The 9438-nt window shown below is 50.9% G+C and overlaps 1 pseudogene; it reads right to left on the bottom strand.

Moving 5' to 3' along the window:
- Positions 1–2174: 2174 nt before the first annotated feature.
- Positions 2175–9066, bottom strand: LOC135320253 (nuclear RNA export factor 3-like; annotated as a pseudogene).
- Between the last annotated feature and the right edge of the window lie 372 nt (positions 9067–9438).

Here is a 9438-nt window from a genome sequence, read left to right as displayed (position 1 = left end):
AGCAGACAAGCACTGGGCTCTCTCTGGGTGCCAGGCCCTGTGCCGATCCTGTCATGATCCAGGGAAGGTTCTTACCAAGAGCACTCAGCTGCAGACAGCAAGGACCTGGGACGGCTCAGGAAGTCCAGGGCTGAACGACTACGCCCTTATCAGCTTCCTTTTCGCTGAAGGCAGCCAGAGCTGCCCCTTCATTTAGGCTCACCTCCCTGATCTTTGCTTCTGGGTATCGGAAAAGGTCCCCCTGTGGAACCTTCCAGACGTGACCCTGAAGGGCTTTCCTCCTACAATGACACTGTATCTTCCCCAATCCCCAAAAGTTCTCCTGCACACAGGAAAAGGGGGACTCTGAGGTAAAGGAAAAAATGCCTGCCTCTCAGAGGTATGTCATCTCCACATTTTTACCTGACATATTGTACTTCTGTAAGTAATGACTTTATAAATTTCCTATACAAAGTCTGTCACACACACACACACACACACATACACACACATGTTGTCAGCTCCGTTGTGATTCTATTTCACCTCCCCATGAAACTGAACACAGTGAATGCTTTTCCAAGGGAATGAATGGACGTGCCCATGTACGTGCACTATGATCTTAATCATCAAGAGGGGCTTTCTGAGTGAGTACCTGAGGGGCCTCGATATCAGAGGAGAGCAAATGACCACTTCTCCAGCCCTGGAGGCCCATCTTCTAAAAGGAAGGCTGCTCTGTGTCCTCCAGAGAGGGCGAGGGATGGAACCTCATCCCATCCTGCCACTCCTCCAGAGAGGTGACTGAGGCTCTGTCAGACTGACTTGGGCATCTGTGACATGGGACTCACAAAACCTTCATCACAGAGAGTCCTTAAGGGTGAATGAGAAAGCCTGGCCAAAGTATATGGCATGTGGTGGGATTTCATTGCCTTCTAAATGTTGGGACACAGAAATAGAAGCTGCCTGAGCCTCAGGACTAAGACAGGCAATGTGAAAAGTCATTCCTCACTGTTTCTCCTAATGAGAGGACAGATACCTTTATGAAGGAAACAAATATCTCTCTGATATGCCTTGAGTTCAAAGTTTTGGAGTCAGAAGGATCTCTAGGTTCTTGGGAGGCTCAGAAGCTCATAAGAGCTGCCCAACATCGTGCCTCTGAGCAGATCCTAATCCAGTTCCCCACACTGCGGAGACAGGCTTGTCTTTGACTCACCTGGTGAGCTCAGTGAAAGATGGCACCAGGGCAGCAAGGTGTGGTGTTTGCCTAACTGCTGCTCCTGGACTGTTTGGTATGTTGATATATTTAGAGGAAAATTATGGATCCGACCCACAGTCACCAGTGCACGGGTCCTCAGATTATGCATCATCCAGCCATGTCACAGCAGGACTTCAGCCATCTGCTGCCTCCGTGAGAGGCAAAAATCCAAGAATTACTAGCATTTTTGGACACTTAATTGTCCATTTTCTTAATCACTAATAACCAAATATAATTTGATTTTAAATGTATATAATTCCATTAGAGGTGTCTCATTAACTCTCTAGTAGAAATAAGAAGGTAAAAAGAGAAACGAATGTATAGGCAAATTCAGGGAGTTAAAAATGAGATGAGATGGCCCCTTCACATTAGCTTGTACACTTGCTCAACTTTAAAGGCACTGAAGATTTAAAAGTCCCTAATTGGACCCCTCTTCCCCATTCAGCCACAAGCCTCTTTCTCTTTGCCTCTGTCTTTTTCCTTCTCTCTCTCTTTCTTTCTCTCTCCCTCTCTCATTATGAGAGCTAGTTTTCTGTAGATAAATATACAAATATAAATACATGCATAAATATGTAAACACCTGCATAAGCGAAGTTCCAGAATATAATAAAGATGAAAACATTCAAGGGCTATCTTTGGGTGGTATGTTTGGGATGATGATTCCCCCCCCCCACGTTTACTGTGATATATAGAGTGGAATGGACCTCATACACAGTGTATCAGGAACACCCAGCTGTCTGTTAATAAAGGGTCAGGGTCCATGAAATTCATAAAAGTAACACCTGCCAGCTCAAAACAACTAGGTGGCTTAATATGTACAGAGATCGAAATGATCAGAGTAAAAATGACTGAAATAAACGAGGAAAACGAATTGTATTCAACTTCCCATTAATCATTCCTTTGCTCTTCCCAGCTCCCTCCTATCCCCATGCAAAACCAGCACTCACTTCTGAGACCACTGGAGGTTCATCCCAGAGTGGGTGGAGAACGTGCACACCATTTCCCGCTGCTCTGGGGAGAAGATGAGTGTGAAGCTGGCACAGGTAGCAGGAATTGGGATAGAGAATGAAGATTCTGAGCCTCACTAGGGGAGGCATCCCTCACAAACAGCTCGTCGTTCACGATGCACAGACTAGAGGAAAAATGGGCCCTCAACAGCTGGACAGATGGACCACCCCACACCCCCAACAACAATCCTGCTCCCACTGCCACTCAGCAACCAGATTCCTTCCACCTTCCTCCTGTGTCTGTCCCCCAGGTTCCTTGGCTGGTACCTATGCCCCTCCCACAAGCCCACCTTTGGGGAGATTATCCACCATCTTCATGACATTTGGACGTTTCCCTGCAACTCAGGGACAGTTTCACGTTTACCCTTTACAACAGCCCAAGGAGTGGACAATCTGAAATCCACTGTCATAGGAAGACACTGAGTCGCACAGAGGCCACGTGACTTGACCAAGGTCACATAGCCAATGAGTGCTGGGACCAAGGAGAGAAGCCACATTCCAGTTCCAGAGCCCATGCCCTTCTTAACCACTAGGCTAGACTGCTCCTTGGATCTACCTGCTGGCTTTCCACAGTATTGAGAAAACCTAAGGTGGGCACCACCACATTCCCACACCCCTGAGCCCAGGCTGGGACGGGGGTTCCCACCCACCACACGGCACTCACCTGGAAGGGCTGGCAGGGATAGCGATGAAGGTCTGGGTGAAGGCACGAACAGAACCCTGAGACCTTCCTTCCACTTCAACGACAAACAACAAACTTCAGTACCCCCGAGAGCCCCACCTGCTTTACACGCTCACACAGCGGTCTGCAGACAGAGTCTGATGGATACTCATGCTGAGGGGACAGGTGCTCACTGGGGGCCAGGGTGTCGGGAATGCGGAGGGCAGCTATAGGAGCAACCTGCTGCCGGTGGCAGGACCTCTACTGTGCGCGGGCCCGTGACAACCACTTCACCAGTTCATTGATGCATTTGTCACTGCTGCCCAAGACATGGATGCTAATACCTCATTTTGCAAATGAGGAAACTGAGAGGTTAAGTAATGATCCCAGGATCTCAGAGGAAGGCCCTGGGATGAGAGCCATCAAACTCCACAGCCTGTGTCCCTAACGCCCAGGGTGTGCGGGGCAGACAGGCATGAACGCAGGTCAGACCTGGGTCCTTTGTGGGAAGAGCGAGGGCTGGAGAACACAGAGGGGCCGGGAAGGGAAGGAGAGGGTTCGGGGTGGCTGGGAGGGTGCTGAGAGGGAGCCCGGCCGGGGGGTTGGAGCAGTGGGGCATCTGGGGACGGGGGTCTACACACACTCACCTTCCTTGAACACCCCGTTGACAGAGAAGCAGAGCATCGTGTTCTGAAAGGGAAGAGCCCAGGCGCTCAGTCACCACCTAAACCTCCTACCCACCTGCGGCTCCCAGTCCTGCCCAAGATGGAAGCAGGCGCTCACCGTGTGGAGCCACATGTCCACCACGAAGGAGCTGAGGTCATGCTGAGTTTTGGGCAACAGGCAGAGGGAGCGCACAATGTCACGTTTTGTGTGTTTCAGCAGCTGGACCCGCAGGTCTGTGGGGGGAGGAGAAGCGAGGGAAGGTCAGGGGCTGCCATGCCCTGGGCCCTAGGACTGACCCCTTCCCGCCCCCTTTCCCGCCCCGCCTCCTCGTCACACACTCACAGGGGTCCTTGAGCTTCTTCATATTCCTGCTGTCCTTGACGTACTCCCACAAGCTGCTCCTGGGAGAAAAAGAGAAGCAGGAGGAGGTGGGCTGGCCCCAGTGTGGGGGTTTGCAGGAGCTGCCCTGCGTCTGCTGGGGAGCCACACGGCCCAGGAGCAGAGTGTGAGCTGTGATACTCACGGGGCTGGGTCCTCGGGGTTGAAGGGAATGGTCAGGGAGAAGCAGGCCTCGTCGTGATAAGCACCCAGGAGATCCTGTCGGTCTCCAGAGTCGTGGATCAAGTAATACCTGTCGGGGAGCCATGAGCACAGTCTGTCTCTGTGGTCCGGACCTCAAATGAGGCTTGGAAACTCCCGTGAGCAGAGCTGAGCTTGGGTGGCCTCAGCTGTCCCAGCCCTCCCCTTCCTCAGGTTGCCAGCAGTACTCACTGCTGCAGGAATTGCAGGATCAGACTCTTCAGCTCATCAGATCCAAAGAAGCTTCCCTGGAATCAAAACAGTCCTCAGCACCAGGGCTGATACCCTCTCCTCACGCACCACCCAAAGCCCTGCTTGATTCTCCGTGCTCACCTCGCAGGCTGGTAAGCTCTTATGGGTGTCCACACCTAACTTAGCTGGTGGGGGTGTCTCCTGGCCATCCTGTGAGAAGGAAGAGGAAGTCAGTGGTGCAGACCAAGAGGCACTTCTGGACGATCAAGGAAAAGGACGGGCCCAGGAGGGTGAGGGTCAGAGGTCAAGTGCGGAAGTGCCCTGGAAAATCTGAGGGCAGGACTACACTTCAGGTCATCACCCTGAGGTCCCTGAAGGCTGTGGCAGACGTGGTCGAAGAAGACCCAGAGCTGTTGTGAGCTTCCCACAGAGGCTGTACCCTCCCCCTGCCCCCAGAACGTTTAAGGGTCAGGTTCAAAAATGGAACTCAGTCAAGACCTAAAGGGTTCAGAGTAGTTTGTGGGCGGTGTCAGTGTCAGTTAGAGGAGTCAGTGATTGAGGAATACACTTACCAAGCGTAATAACTTGGGGAACAATTCCAGGATGGAGCTGCCAAGATGAAAAGTCAGTGAAACTGGAAAGCGGTCTCTTCTCACGGGAGCAAGTACACTTACAGCAGACACAGTCCAGTGTGTCCACCTACACTTCCCGGCCCTGGGCACCGCCCCCAAGGACTGGCACACCAGAAGAGTGTTCCCTACCTGCCTGCCTCCCTCCATCCCTCTCCTTCCACTCCTTCCTTCCTGGGTACCTCCCACCTAGACTGCCCTGACTCTGTTCTCCAGGTGCCACAAGAAGCAACAAGGAAGCAGGCTTCCTTCCCCTCCCTCCCTTCCTGCAGGTCCCCACTGTAGGCTTTGGAGGGAAGAGGGAATGAGGTTGGAGCCAGGGGCTCTTCATCCTTCCTGGGGGTCCTGCATCCTGCCAACACAAGGACACCCACCAGGGATGGCCCAGGATGCTGGGCCAAGGAGGTTAGTGAGGCAGGGAGGGAAATGGAGGGGGATTAAGACAAAAAAGGAGTGAAGGATGAAGAAGAGAAGACAGAGACATAGGGGCCTAGAGACAAGGGAGAGAAAGCAAAGTGAAGGGAAGGGAAAGAACCTCTCCCATGGTTTGGGGTGGGGGATCAGGGAAGAATAGAGAAGAAAGGGGAACCGTCTCCCCTGCTGCAGCCCTTTCCTTCACCTGCCCCCGAATGTCCCAGGCACCCGTGGTAGGGATGGTAACCATGCACATGTTGGGCTGGGGGCCTGCTGGATGCTGGTTGAGTCTCTGTCACCTGTGTGAGCTCAGTCTGAGCTTGGCATGGGAAACAGAGCAGCCACAGGGGCAGACCTTCCCCAGAAGGAGTAAAGGGTCAGCTCCCAGGTGAGTATGGGGCTGAGTGAGGGTCTATGCCCCCCTCTCACGAGCACCGTCTTCTCTCATGGCGGTCCCTGCACCTATCTTATTGGTTCTTTATCTGAGGATTCATATCCATGTCAGGCTACTCAGGGCTCCTCTGAAGGACCATGCAAGATGATGTGACGTGTGTTGGGATGGAAGGGCAAGTGTCCCTGAGAGGCCTGTCCTTCTGTCTCCTCCACCACCTCTGCCCTCTGCCTTTCACTTCCCCTCGGGAAGCCCTCTACTCACTGTCTGCGGCCAACTTCTGGCCCCTTAACTCAGGAACCCTGCTTTTTCCCCCAAGAAGGGCCCAGCTCCTGGCATTAGTCCAAAGTAATGGATGTCATGACAGGAGCCACCATGTCCTTACACTCAGTATGGGGCAGGAAAACCATCAAGTCAGCCTTGGACAAGTGGGGAGACCCATTTGGTTCAAGGAAAGACGAGCCTCTCTCAGAACAGGGGAGGAAAGCCCTCTCTAAGTATGAAAGAGGAAGGCCTGTCTCAGCATGTGGATCTAGGCTGGAGGACTCTTCTCAGTCCACAGCACCAGCATCTGGCTCAAGGCTGCTGACTCATGGTCCTGGTGAGGAGAGGGGGTCCTGCTTCCCCTACGACATTCTTGGGATGGCATATTAGAGAACGCTGGGTACAGAGAAGTGGGAAACGTACCTCAGACCAGAACAAGTGAGCAGATCAGAAGAAGGGAAAGAGATCTCTAAGCACAGATGAAGGACACAGAGAGGAGAGCATAAAACCTGTGGCCCTCCCACAGGACCAGGACTGCTGCCTCTTGCAAACAGGCACTGTCAGGAGTAGCTCAGGCTCCCAAGAAATGACAGACGGTACAACTGACCTTATGTTGGCTGACTTATCAGGAAAGGTGGTGCACAGGGCATTTCTGTCTGTGCAAATAAATTCTGGTTCCAATCTCTGGCCCTTGTCCAACTCCCCTGAAGACTTTACCTGTAATTATGTGGAGGAACCACATGAACCAGAGAAAGAGAGCCAGGATGGTACTGCATCCCCAGTCGTTCCTTCCTTTTCCAACAAATCCACTTCCCTTCCTCTGTCACCTTCCCATGAGCCCTCCCATCTCCTCTTCAAAGAGGGATCTGGGTACCACACCTCACCTCACTGCTGGAGACGTTCAAATTCTTGATGTCAGAAGCATTCTGTATAGCGTCAGACTGGCCACCCAGCTGGCAGAGTCTCTTGTTGCTCAAATCCAAGGACAAAATCTATGATGGAGAAAGAGAGTGAGGACCCCAACAGGGGATGTTCGAGGCCAATCTGCCTCTTCTGCCTAATCTGTCCCACCCTCACCATCAGTCCCAACATTGGGCCTAAGTCCTCACCTTGGGCATGTTCTCTCCACGGATCTGCAGAGGGGCAGGCATGCAATATCTCGGATTCCGTGGCATTTCAACATTACAGGTCATCAAGCCTCCAGGAAGCCAACAGGAGGGAAACAGAAAGCTGAGAGGGTCCTGCCTGCACCAACCCCTCCCAGAGTTACAATCCCGAAGGCCTTTCCCAGGCAGACCCCTCTGCCCTCACCTGCCCTAGAATTACTGCTATAGCCATACCAGATCCAAAGCAGAGTCTCTGGCTGTTAAGAAATGCCTGGGAGGCATCAAACAGTTTGTTCATGGTCAGCTGCAGAGTTAAAGACGGGGTTCAGTGGCTCTGAGTCTGAGGTGTTGATTGGGGGGCAATAGGTGGATCTGGCTGTGGGGCAGAACTTGCGTTCAGTCTGCATTACCTTTATCTGCTCCACCTTTTCTGACTGCAGCTCCTTCCGCATAGAATAGGGTGCATCACAGGGGTCAACAAAGACAGATATCTGTAGAGAGCATAAGAGGGTCTGGGTAAGCACCAGAAATCTGAGCCTTGGGATCAAGCAAGACCATGCCCCTGCCCTGCCCTCTTGCTCCCAGGTGCCCTTGACACACACCCTTTCATTGTTGTCAGTGCAAATCTTGCCACTGACATTCTTCAGAGCAAAGGCAATGTTGGCATTCTCAACAAAGAACTGGGCCTGCATTTTCTTATAATGAAACTACAGGGAGTGACAAGAGAAAGAGAAAATGAGACCAGAGTCATTTCTCATCTGGACCATCCATCTACCCCGTTTCCTCTCATTGGCCTCGACGTCCTCTCTTACTTCAACTGGGGTGAAGGGGACACTGCAGTGCTTCTGAATCAAATTCAGCAGCCACTTCTCCTCATATTTTATGCCAAATGGAATCTGGGGGGCAAAGAAAAAAATGGGAGAGGAAATCGATACAATAGAATATAAGTTTAAGATAAGACCCAACCAGGTCTTCCTTTCAGACTTTTTTTTCAAGCTTTAAATAATTTTTTTACGCTAGGTCGGTATTTGTTATTGCTAAATTTTGTACCAGATGTGGATTTCCTAAATAACGTTTTTCCCCTCAAACACTTTTCTTGAAATAATCAACTTAATATGCTTAACACGTACTTCTTTTTGTAAAGTTCCAAGAGACCCTACCTAAGGCAGACCTGGCCTGCCCCTCTGACAAGGACCCCAGAGACGCAGCCTCCTCCCACACTCAGCCTGAGCCAAACTGAGCTTTGTGGTATGAAGTTGCTCCATCTTGACAGTAGTTTCCTCCTTTGCTTTTAGACAACCTCTCCCATGCTCCCTGCAGTCAGTCTGTTCCCTTCATTCATATTGCTTCTCTGAATCTTCTCTTACATGGCCTAGGATGTTAACTTCTAATAATAACAAGACACATAACCAACTCCTCTGCCCCAGAAAAGTTCATACCATCTCTACCCGATTCCAACACAACTCCCTCTGTTCACCTTCTTCTACGTATTAGGTCCATTTAGTCAGGACACTCACTGTGATCTTGAACCAGCTTCCCATGGTCTCAGCCCGCCTGCTTCTCTCCACTCTTCTCTCTGGAGGCTTCTCCTCTGTCTCCATGTTAACATGAGTTTGGTCTCCTTCCTGAAAATTGCCTCTCCAATGAGAGGGTGGAATGGCATAGGGAGCACTGTGGGGAAGTGGAGACAAGAAAGTGGTCCATATATGCTCAGAAAGTCTTGTAAACATTTTCCCCAATGATACCAGAGCTACAATAAAGTTTACTCAATCATGAACCTGATCCTGTCATTTCTCACTCTTCCAGGTTGAAGAGAAGAATGACATATTTAACTACAGGGTTTTATTTTTCCTTGGTTGGTCCACATCAGCCATGCTGACTGGTCACTTACTATCTTCCTTGAGTGCTCATGTGAGCATCACTTGTTACTGAATCTTTATCCTGCTGCTGCTGGGAAGTGACTGGTTCAAGCCACTCGTTGCATCTCCTTCGGTATGTACCCCAGCATCTTACTCTTCTTTGTAAAGGGTTCCCTTGGTCAGTGGGCTCTGAAATTGAGAACGACATATCGATGGTCCCAATATAAGAGTCCTTCGGGAATATCACGCTTAATGAAGAAATATCACTGATTTTTATAATTAAATAGAAGTTCCACTTCTCGGGAGATGAGAGGTGGGGAGCATTCATGGTCAAGAAGAGAACAAGTACAGAAGAAAGGGTTTGGATCTAGAGTTTAATCTGTGATGTTAGTCCCTGCTCTGCCCTGTTCAGACTTGGGTGACCTGGGACAAGTGGTTG

Source organism: Camelus dromedarius, chromosome X (genome assembly GCF_036321535.1).
Source record: "Camelus dromedarius isolate mCamDro1 chromosome X, mCamDro1.pat, whole genome shotgun sequence".
Classification (NCBI taxonomy): Eukaryota; Metazoa; Chordata; class Mammalia; order Artiodactyla; family Camelidae; genus Camelus; species Camelus dromedarius.
Note: the sequence above shows the minus strand (reverse complement) of the source record. Positions and strands in the feature narration are given on the sequence as shown.